Genomic DNA, 11,967 nt, shown 5'->3' on the forward strand with positions numbered 1-11,967 from the left:
CACATGCGCGAAGCATGTCTTCCAATGTTTGAATTGTACGCTCACTTTGCCCATCCGTCTGAGGATGATAAGTAGTGCTGAAATTTAAACGAGTGCCCAATGATTGTTGGAAAGTTTTCGAAAAGTGAGAAGTGTACTTAGTATCTCTATCAGATACAATAGATGTTGGCACTCCATGGAGAGATACAATTTCATCCACATATTGTTGGAATCGGTATGCCCAAGACACATATTAAATTGATGTGGCTAGTACGTTATGATCCAAGTCGGGTCATACCCAATAACAAGCTAGACAAACACTTATAATATTTATTTATGATATGATCAAACAAATAAATATTAACACTTAGAATATTTAGAATTTTTTTTTAAATAATTGCACTTGAGGAACTAATATATTATATGGATAATTTATTTTGAGAGAATATTTTATTTTGTTATTTAATGGGTTAAATAACATTATATTAGATTATATAAGATATATGGATATCTTGCAAATCTTGCAAGATCTCACACAATCCAAGATTAGATTATGTAAGATATATGGATATCTTGCAAATCTTATAAGATCTCACAAAATCTCACATAATCCAAGAAAGGATCTTGCAAGAGATTATATATACGGATGATTTGGTGAGAATGAAAGATATAGAGAGACACACTAAAATTCAAGTGCAAGAACACCTCTTCTGCTCTAAAAATTTTCGGCCAAGTGTGGTTGATCAAGAGGTGTTCATAAGTGAAAATCCTAGGAATCATAAAGTGCTTTGTTGGAGGCTTGGGGTATACTAGCTTGAGGCTTTCTTGTTTGAAGGCTACCATTCTAGAAACATCATCTCCTTCATATCTCTTGCTATTTGGAAGGTAGCATTCTTATAACACCCTATGGTTGCAATTTTGATAGCATGCATATTCATATATGGATCCGGTTTTTTTATTGGTTTTACATATAAAATGGGTTTTATATCTTGTAAGTAACATGTTTTAAATAACATTTTCCGATGCGTTTTTATTTTATACGGATAAAATACTTTGATAAACATGTGAAAAATCTAAATCTAGAGCCACTTATATGAGTGCATGCTTCATAGGATATGAAATTTTCGGGTTTCGGGTTTGGTTAAACCCTATGGCCAAAATTTTCATTTTGGTTCTCCTTTTGTTTTTCAAGATTATTTTCCTACATGCGTAAAGTATCTTGAAAAATTATGTCATTTGGATGATTGTTTTGTTTGGACAAAAAACCCACTTTTTCGGTTTTTTCATTCTTGACCGAAAATGTAGGTTGTAAAAAGGAAACCATTTTTGCTTCTTGAATTTTATATATGTGGATATATATTTTGGTGTTCATAACCTAGCCATGACCTTGTGTGAATAAGTTGAATATTTATGATTGTGATTTATGTTTAATTATTTCAAAGGTTGTAATAATTATTAATTTTGTTCTTCCATTTGTAAAGTTATGTAATTTATTTATTTTCATTTGGCATGTAAATAAATAGATTAGGTGCATTTTGTTTTTACTAGAAAAATGTATTAGGATAAATTTTTGTAAAAGAAGATGCACACAAAATGCGGTTTTGGTTTTGGCTAATTTCGGGCCTAAAGGACTTCATAGTTCTTAACGGGATTTTAGCCTGATAACCAAAACACATTTTTGAAGTCCAAAGGAGTTTGGAGCTGAATATAAAAGACATTTGGAAGACCAAAGAATGTGAAGAAATCACAACACAAGAAGAAGACTTGAAGCATTTGGATGCGGGATCAAGTGGGAGTTCAACGACACATTATTTGTGTCAATATTCACCCTATAGGAAGGACTTTTTGACACACTTGTTTCGGCTAACAAGTGTGGTCAAAATAGTTGGCTATGGTTATGCACCTATTGTTATGTGTGTTATGCTTGTGTGGTTGTTTATTTATGTTGTTTGGATGATATGTTGATATGCATGCTTAACAAACTAATAATCAACAACAAGCTTAAAAATGGTTCTTTAAAAGATCATTAAAAATGGTTAATAAAAGGTTATTAAAAATTAATGATTTTTATAATAAAATGGGTTTTATTAAAAAGAACTTTGAGAAATTTGTTTTCACAAAAGTACCAAGAATTTGAATGCATGTAAATGTATGGTACATAAAGTTTTCTAAACTAGAATTTTGAAAACTCAAAATCCCTTTTATAAAACAAGTCAAACACCATCCTTTTATACAACACTCGAATCACTTGTGAACTCTTTTGTGGGATAAAGGTCACCTAACCTGTAACACCCCCAAAAATCCACCTGCGGAAACCCCGCGAGGCGTGTTACGCATCAGAGTTCGAGCCACCAATCACATTGAACCAATGGTAAATACTTAATAAAACATGCCATTAATTACCAATAGAAATTGTCAAACATGATATCAATTCTCAAAATGTTGTGTAGCGGAAGCATGTAATAAGTCGTTTAGCAATTATTGCATAATAATACTTAAAACCAATGTATCAAACATAGTTAACCCAAGAGCCTCGATCCATGACCACTTCAGCACTCCCAGATAGCAAGTCCATGTTCCAAGGTTAACGACCTACAAGCATGCAAACAAGTGTGTCAGACTACGCTGGTGAGTTCAAGGTTTTGTTAACGTGTTTTGTTACCAGATGTATGTTAATGCGATTCAATGTTGCGTTACGATGTTGCTCATGCTAGTTACCCTAGGGAGTGTGCCCTTACGTAACCGAGGAGTGTGCCTCTTAGCAACCCACTATGTTGTTCACGCTAGTTACCCTAGGGAATCCGCCCTTACGTAACCGAGGAGTGTGCCTCTTAACAACCATAGTAAACCCAGATAATTAGTTCACGCCCGTCCTTACGGCCCGGTGTGAGGTCTCCCACCTAATAGCGCTATCAACTAATTACCCCATTGCCCTCCAGGCAATCCGATGATAGATTCCATGTTCAATAACCAAAACCGATTAAGTTGTTTACCCAAGGTTTCCCTTCCAAATGTTTACCAGTTGTCCCAAACCACCGGGATGCATGCTTGAGAAAATGCAATGAACTCACCTGGGATTGCTCGGTATGATACACAACAGTTCAATTAAGCTACAAAGTGATCAACCACGTCCTATCACAGTTATCATACTAATCAGATTCATATACTAGTATTGCACGTATGTTCCACACATTGTAACAAGTTGTGTACAAGTATTGGTCATCATATTCACGTATAGGTATCAGCAGAACAATTACATAAACAAGCAGAGTCCAAGCATCCGGCCCAATCAGTTGGGCTCGTAACACTGTGCAGGCCCAATAACAAAGTGTACGTGTAAAATGGTCTCGAGTCGAGACTAAGCTCTCGAGTCGAGACTAGGCGGTCTCGGGTTGTCCTGGTTTCACAGTCTCGAGTCGCAACAGGGTGGTCTCGAGTTGTCACGTTCTAGTCGAGACTACACGGTCTCGAGTCGCAACCGGACCCGCAACCGTGGTCTCGGTTTGTGTTGTTTTGTGTCGGTGTGTTGGTTTCGAGTCGAGACAGTGAGTTCTCGACTCGCAATCCATGTTGTAACTGATTTCCTTAGTTGCAGTTTATGATTTCCGTGATATCAGCTAACATCTTTGGCAGTTTCACAAATCAGATCAAACACAATTATTTCAATATTCAAGTATGTTCATATCACCGAAAATAACATCAATCCAAGAACAGTAATTCAATATCATAAGCGACATACAATCGGATCGTATGATTAACGAATTTCGAGTCTATTATGCAACCCTAAGTCATGTGTACAATAAACCAATCAATACCACAAATCATAATATCACAACCGGTTATCATGCATACACCCTAACCGAATTAGATCATCATATGCAAATACTTAATCATTTATCAACAATCATGTATCATTTAAAATCCATCATGTGAGACATGTATAACCACATATAATAACCCAACAATTAACCAAATACTAACCAGTTGAGAGGGATAGAACGATCCGAACACGAGGATCTTCGAGAGTTTAGAGATTGCCGCCGGTTCCAAGGGAAACGAGAGAGAGAGCTTCTAGGGTTTGTGTGGTTTCTAATGTTGCAAGTTGTGAGAATGTTACTAACATTCTAGGTACAATTCGGTTAAGAGGGGGATGGGCCGAACCCTCACTTGGGTTGCCCATTGGTTCCGGTTACAAGGAATACGGCCCAAATGGCCTTGTGCGTTCAAGTAAGTGTTGTGCGTTCGTGAGTCTTGTGCGGTCGGGTCACTTGTATAAACACACATTCACATAAAAATAAACATAACATTCAATCAACATAGTTCACGTAAGCACGTAACGTTACACAAAGTAGGTTCAAATTACGAGTTGTCACAGTATCCCCAACTAAAAAGAAATTTCGTCCCGAAATTTGGTACGCACTCACTGAGAAAGCTAGATAAGTTAAAGCTAGGTAAGTTATATCGTTTGCTGGTTTTCCTGGGGTGTCACATCCTCCCCAACTTGAATGGGAATTTCGTCCCGAAATTCACTAGTTGCATCAACATTAAGTTTGCTAGGTTTTGCCTGGTCTTTGGGGAACAAATGTGGATACTTAAGTTTCATCTGGTCCTCGCGTTCCCACGTGAACTCTGGACCACGTCTTGAGTTCCAACGAACTCTCACAATCGGTATACGGCTATGTTTACGAACTTTAACTTCCCGATCCATAATCTCAATTGGTTCTTCGACAAACTGCAATTTGTCATCTATCTTCAGCTCTTGAAATGGCACAACTAGTGTTTCATCAACCAAACACTTCTTTAGCTGTGATACGTGGAACACATCATGGACATTACCCAACTCAGCAGGTAATTCCAACCTGTAGGCCACCTTTCCAATTCGTTCCAGAATTTTGAATGGTCCTACATAACGAGGGTTTAGTTTGCCGCGTTTCCCAAAACGCACCACACCCTTCCAGGGTGAAACCTTTAACATAACACGGTCATTAACTTCAAATTCCAGCGGTTTACTACGCTTGTCAGCGTAGCTTTTCTGGCGGTCGCGAGCTGCGGCCATACGGTTTCGGATCTGCACAATGCTTTCTGATGCCTCAAGCACAAACTCAGGGCCTGTGATCTGACTATCACCCACCTCAAGCCAGCAGAGAGGTGAACGACATTTCCGTCCGTCCAATGCTTCGAACGGAGCTGCCTTAATACTTGTATGGTAGCTGTTGTTGTAGGAGAATTCTATCAACGGCAAGTGTTTCTCCCATCCTTTCCCAAAGTCGATTACACATGCGCGTAGCATGTCTTCAAGTGTTTGGATGGTGCGCTCGCTTTGACCATCCGTCTGCGGGTGATAAGCGGTACTCATGTCGAGTTGGGAACCGAACGATTTATGCATTGACTGCCATAACTCTAAAGTGAAACGCGGATCTCGGTCTGAAATGATAGAAGTTGGCACTCCATGCCTAGAAACCACCTCCTTAAGATACACTGCTGCCAGCTGAGAGAATTTGTCTGTTTCCTTGATTGCTAAGAAATGTGCTGACTTCGTGAGGCGATCAACAATCACCCAAATGGTATCGTTCCCAGCTTGAGTTCGAGGTAGCCCTGTCACGAAATCCATGGCGATCTGTTCCCACTTCCATGTGGGTATCTCTGGTTGCTGCAGTAGACCTGAGGGCTTTTGATGTTCCGCTTTGACTTTAGCACAAGTCAAACATTTGCTGACGTAGGTTGCTATGTGGGCTTTCATGCTAGGCCACCAGTATGTAGTTTTCAAGTCGTGGTACATCTTATCTGATCCAGGATGTACGGAGTAACGTGATTTATGCGCTTCTTCCATTACAAGTTCTCGTAAGTCGCCATAGAGTGGAACCCAAATGCGTCCAGTTACGTAGTAAGCACCGTCTCCCTTTCGTTCTAGTCGTTGCCTCGAGCCACGTAAAGCTTCAGCTCGAACGTTCTCTGGTTTCAACGCTTCTAACTGAGCGTCTCGTATCTGGGAAGGGAGGTTGGACTGGATTGTGAGTTGCAATGCTCGTACACGCCTAGGTGCATTATCCTTTCTGCTGAGGGCGTCAGCTACAACGTTCGCCATGCCCGGATGATACTTGATGGCACATTCATAATCGTTCAATAATTCCACCCATCGTCGTTGTCGCATATTCAATTCTTTCTGGTCGAAGATGTGCTGAAGACTCCTATGGTCGGTGTAGATGGTGCATTTGGTACCGTACAGATAGTGCCTCTAGATCTTCAACGCAAATACCATCGCTCCTAACTCCAAGTCGTGTGTCGTGTAGTTCTTCTCATGCACCTTCAGCTGACGAGAAGCATAAGCTATCACCTTCTCGCGTTGCATCAACACGCAACCGAGACCCTGAATCGAAGCATCACAATAAACCACAAAGTCTTCGGTACCCTCTGGTAACGACAAGATCGGTGCACTGCAAAGTTTCTGTTTTAACAACTGGAAGGCCTCTTCCTGCTTCGTTCCCCAAGAGTACGCCGTGTTCTTCTGTGTCAGCGAGGTGAGGGGTTGCGCGATTTTCGAGAAATCTTTAATGAACCTTCGATAATACCCTGCGAGACCAAGAAATTGTCGCACCTCAGACGGAGTCTATGGTGCCGCCCAATTCTTAACTGCATCCACCTTCGCAGGATCCACATGTATCCCTTTCTCGTTAACAACGTGCCCAAGGAAATGCACTTCTCGAATCCAAAAGTCGCACTTAGAAAATTTCGCATACAGCTGTTCCCTTCTCAAAAGTTCCAAGATGAGACGTAGGTGACGCTCGTGATCCTCCCTGTTCTTGGAATAGACTAGGATGTCGTCAATAAACACTATAACAAACTCGTCGAGGTATGGCTTACATACGCGGTTCATGAGATCCATGAAAACCGCTGGTGCATTAGTCAATCCAAACGGCATAACCAAAAACTCGTAGTGTCCATAGCGCGTTCGAAAAGCCGTCTTGGGAACATTCTCTTCCCTAACTCTTACCTGGTGATAACCTGATCTTAAGTCGATCTTTGAGTAGTAACTTGACCCTTGCAACTGGTCAAACAATCGTCGATGCGTGGTAACGGATAGCGGTTCTTAATGGTTACCTTGTTGAGTTCTCGATAATCGATACACATACGGAATGACCCATCTTTCTTCTTTACAAATAGAACTGGGGCTCCCCAAGGTGAAGAATTGGGTCGAATAAAGCCCCTGTCCAACAACTCTTGCAGTTGATTAGACAGTTCTTGCAACTCTCCAGGTGCTAACCGGTATGGAGCTCGAGCAATCGGAGCCGCTCCCGGCGCAAGATCAATTTGGAATTCTACTTGACGATGAGGAGGTAACCCTGGTCGCTCCTCTGGGAACACATCAGCGAATTCTCGCACCACTGGTAGATCCTCGATCTTACTTTCTTCAGACTGAGCGTTGGTAACTAACGCTAACATTGCAGGATACCCCTTTTGTAGATACTTCTGCGCATGCATGGCCGAGATAATACCAACCATCGTCCCACTACGATGTCCTTGAACTAATAATGTCTCCCCATCAGGGAGAGGGATACGCACAATCTTCTCTTTACACAAAATTTCTGCTTGGTGCTTAGACAACCAATCCATGCCTACCACTATGTCGAAACTACCGAGCGTAACGGGAAGGAGGTCAATATCAAACACCTGACCCACGAGATCTAGTTTGCACCCGAAAAGGACATTCGAGGCTTCTATCGTTTTACCATCTGCTAGTTCTACTACTTGTTTAACTTCTAAGGGTGTTGGGGTTATCCCTAATCGTTGACTAAACTCTAGGGACACATAACTCCAATCGGCACCCGAATCAAATAATACAGAAGCAATACGATTGTTAACAGGAAACGTACCAGTTACAACGTTGCCGTCATTCCTGGCATCCCCTGCTCCAAGCTGGAACACTCTGCCGCGAGCACCATTTCCCCCATTGTTGCCGTTGTTGTTGTTGTTGTTCCCAGCATTGTTATTATTCGGGCGGTTGTTGTCGTTAGCGTTCTGGTTTAGCTGGGGGCAATCCCGCTTAAAGTGGCCCTCGTCACCACACTGATAGCACCCCTTCCTGAAACCTTGGTTCTGCTGGGGTGGTTGCCCCTGTTGTCTCTGGTTTTGCTGGTTCTGTTGCTGCTGGTGTTTGGGTTGTGAGGTCCTACAATCCCTGGCCTCATGGCCCGGCTTACCACACTTGTTACACATCCGACCACACGGCCCAAAATGATGATAACCACACTTGTTACACCGTGGCTTCCTCCCTGCATACGAACCCTGGCTGTGGCCACTTCCCTGGCCTTGATTGACAGAGGACGACTGGCTGATACTGCGGTTGTTGTTGTTGTCTGGCCTTTTCTGAGTCTGACCAGCACCGGGTGCTTTGTCGTAGTCGCTCCACTTCCGTTTGTTATCGTTAACAGATGTAGTAGCAGTGGGTGCCGCAGCAGCAGTGGCGGAAATGCGCGGGGGTAACGAATTGCTCTCTACCTCTTGGTCCACAATCTTATGAGTCAGTCGAACAATCTGTGTCAAATCATTGAGATGGGCTGCAGTGACCAAACTCTTCACACGCGGAGGCAACCCTTTGATGAATAACTCAATCCTCCGAGACATAGGCCGGGACAAGTTTGGGCACATGTCGGCCAGTTCATACGATCGCTTCACATATGCTTCGACTTCAGATCCAACCATCTTCAAGTCGTAGTACTCGTTTTCCAACTTCTGGACTTCATCCCGGGGACAGTACTCCTCCCTGATCAGTTCCTTAAAGTCTTCCCAAGTTGTGGCATTCGCTGCCTCGATGCCCAACAACTGAACTTGGGCGTTCCACCATGTTAGGGCACCATCTGCCAAGGTACCCGCAACATATTTCACCCTGTCCCCAGCGGGACAGTTACAGATAGCAAACACGGACTCTGCTTTCTCAAACCATCTCAGAAGCCCCACAGCCCCTTCAGTCCCGGTGAAGGTCTGTGGCTTACAGTCCATAAACATTTTGAATGTACAAGCAGGTTGGTTGGGTTGGGGTTGCGCTTGCTGACCTAAATGACGGAAGGAAACACATTATGGGAGGGAAAACACGTGTACATGGTATAAGAGTAAAGAGTACTTGGTACATTCCGTACCAGCTTGATAGGCTGCTAAGGCCTCAGCCACACGGGTATTGATTAAGTCAGTCAACTCAGCCTGAGTCATGTTGATGTTGCCACGTCCGTGTCCTCGTCCACTCATGATTCTATAGTTGGAAATGAACTGATTTAGGAGTCGATCAAGGTGGAATTCATGTATCACACTAATATCTATTCACTACCAAGTTCGTACACAAAATAAGGCAGAACCCTTCTCACGCTCGATAAGCCTCACTGGGAATTGCATGCACCCCGCGTTATTATTAAGTGTGCACCCATAATAATAAGGAAATTTGCATGCTTATCTCAGTGCCTCTTAGCTTGCGCTCGAAGCTTCCCCCGTTCAAACAACACAACAGATGGTATCACAGGTCTATGGTTCACATGAGTCGAAGAGTAGTGTCACACTATCAAGTCACTATGGTGTTAAATGTTTCAGTTCATATACGTTGTGAGTGTGTGACTGCTAAGCAAGTAATGTATAAAGTGGGAGGGAGACGAACCTTGCAATCTGGAGCTGAGTGTCATGATCGATCTTCGAAGTTGTTTGGTTATAGTCTGGTTTACAAAACGTTTTAAAACCTAGTTCACTATAACCAGTGGCTCTGATACCAAACTGTAACACCCCCAAAAATCCACCTGCGGAAACCCCGCGAGGCGTGTTACGCATCAGAGTTCGAGCCACCAATCACATTGAACCAATGGTAAATACTTAATAAAACATGCCATTAATTACCAATAGAAATTGTCAAACATGATATCAATTCTCAAAATGTTGTGTAGCGGAAGCATGTAATAAGTCGTTTAGCAATTATTGCATAATAATACTTAAAACCAATGTATCAAACGTAGTTAACCCAAGAGCCTCGATCCATGACCACTTCAGCACTCCCAGATAGCAAGTCCATGTTCCAAGGTTAACGACCTACAAGCATGCAAACAAGTGTGTCAGACTACGCTGGTGAGTTCAAGGTTTTGTTAACGTGTTTTGTTACCAGATGTATGTTAATGCGATTCAATGTTGCGTTACGATGTTGCTCATGCTAGTTACCCTAGGGAGTTTGCCCTTACATAACCGAGGAGTGTGCCTCTTAGCAACCCACTATGTTGTTCACGCTAGTTACCCTAGGGAATCCGCCCTTACGTAACCGAGGAGTGTGCCTCTTAACAACCATAGTGAAACCCAGATAATTAGTTCACGCCCGTCCTTACGGCCCGGTGTGAGGTCTCCCACCTAATAGCGCTATCAACTAATTACCCCATTGCCCTCCAGGCAATCCGATGATAGATTCCATGTTCAATAACCAAAACCGATTAAGTTGTTTACCCAAGGTTTCCCTTCCAAATGTTTACCAGTTGTCCCAAACCACCGGGACGCATGCTTGAGAAAATGCAATGAACTCACCTGGGATTGCTCGGTATGATACACAACAGTTCAATTAAGCTACAAAGTGATCAACCACGTCCTATCACAGTTATCATACTAATCAGATTCATATACTAGTATTGCACGTATGTTCCACACATTGTAACAAGTTGTGTACAAATATTGGTCATCATATTCACGTATAGGTATCAGTAGAACAATTACATAAACAAGCAGAGTCCAAGCATCCGGCCCAATCAGTTGGGCTCGTAACAGTGTGCAGGCCCAATAACAAAGTGTACGTGTAAAATGGTCTCGAGTCGAGACTAAGCTCTCGAGTCGAGACTAGGCGGTCTCGGGTTGTCCTGGTTTCACAGTCTCGAGTCGCAACAGGGTGGTCTCGAGTTGTCACGTTCTAGTCGAGACTACACGGTCTCGAGTCGCAACCGGACCCGCAACCGTGGTCTCGGTTTGTGTTGTTTTATGTCGGTGTGTTGGTTTCGAGTCGAGACAGTGAGTTCTCGACTCGCAATCCATGTTGTAACTGATTTCCTTAGTTGCAGTTTATGATTTCCGTGATATCAGCTAACATCTTTGGCAGTTTCACAAATCAGATCAAACAAAATTATTTCAATATTCAAGTATGTTCATATCACCGAATATAACATCAATCCAAGAACAGTAATTCAATATCATAAGGGACATACAATCGGATCGTATGATTAACGAATTTCGAGTCTATTATGCAACCCTACGTCATGTGTACAATAAACCAATCAATACCACAAATCATAATATCACAACCGGTTATCATGCATACACCCTAACCGAATTAGATCATCATATGCAAATACTTAATCATTTATCAACAATCATGTATCATTTAAAATCCATCATGTGAGACATGTATAACCACGTATAATAACCCAACAATTAACCAAATACTAACCGGTTGAGAGGGATAGAACGATCCGAACACGAGGATCTTCGAGAGTTTAGAGATTGCCGCCGGTTCCAAGGGAAACGAGAGAGAGAGCTTCTAGGGTTTGTGTGGTTTCTAATGTAGCAAGTTGTGAGAATGTTACTAACATTCTAGGTACAATTCGGTTAAGAGGGGGATGGGCCGAACCCTCACTTGGGTTGCCCATTGGTTCCGGTTACAAGGAATACGGCCCAAATGGCCTTGTGCGTTCAAGTAAGTGTTGTGCGTTAGTGAGTCTTGTGCGGTCGGGTCACTTGTATAAACACACATTCACATAAAAATAAACATAACATTCAATCAACATAGTTCACGTAAGCACGTAACGTTACACAAAGTAGGTTCAAATTACGAGTTGTCACATAACCACATTTGAGGAAACTTGTATGTTCGAGGTGGGTTTACCATGTTTGTGGGATAAAGGTCACCTAACCACTTATGTGTGTAAACTCACACGTGTGTGTAAGTTGGACGACTTGATTTGGAAACCATGAACTTAGGGTCAC

This window comes from Helianthus annuus, chromosome 15 (genome assembly GCF_002127325.2).
Source record: "Helianthus annuus cultivar XRQ/B chromosome 15, HanXRQr2.0-SUNRISE, whole genome shotgun sequence".
In the NCBI taxonomy this organism is placed as follows: Eukaryota; Viridiplantae; Streptophyta; class Magnoliopsida; order Asterales; family Asteraceae; genus Helianthus; species Helianthus annuus.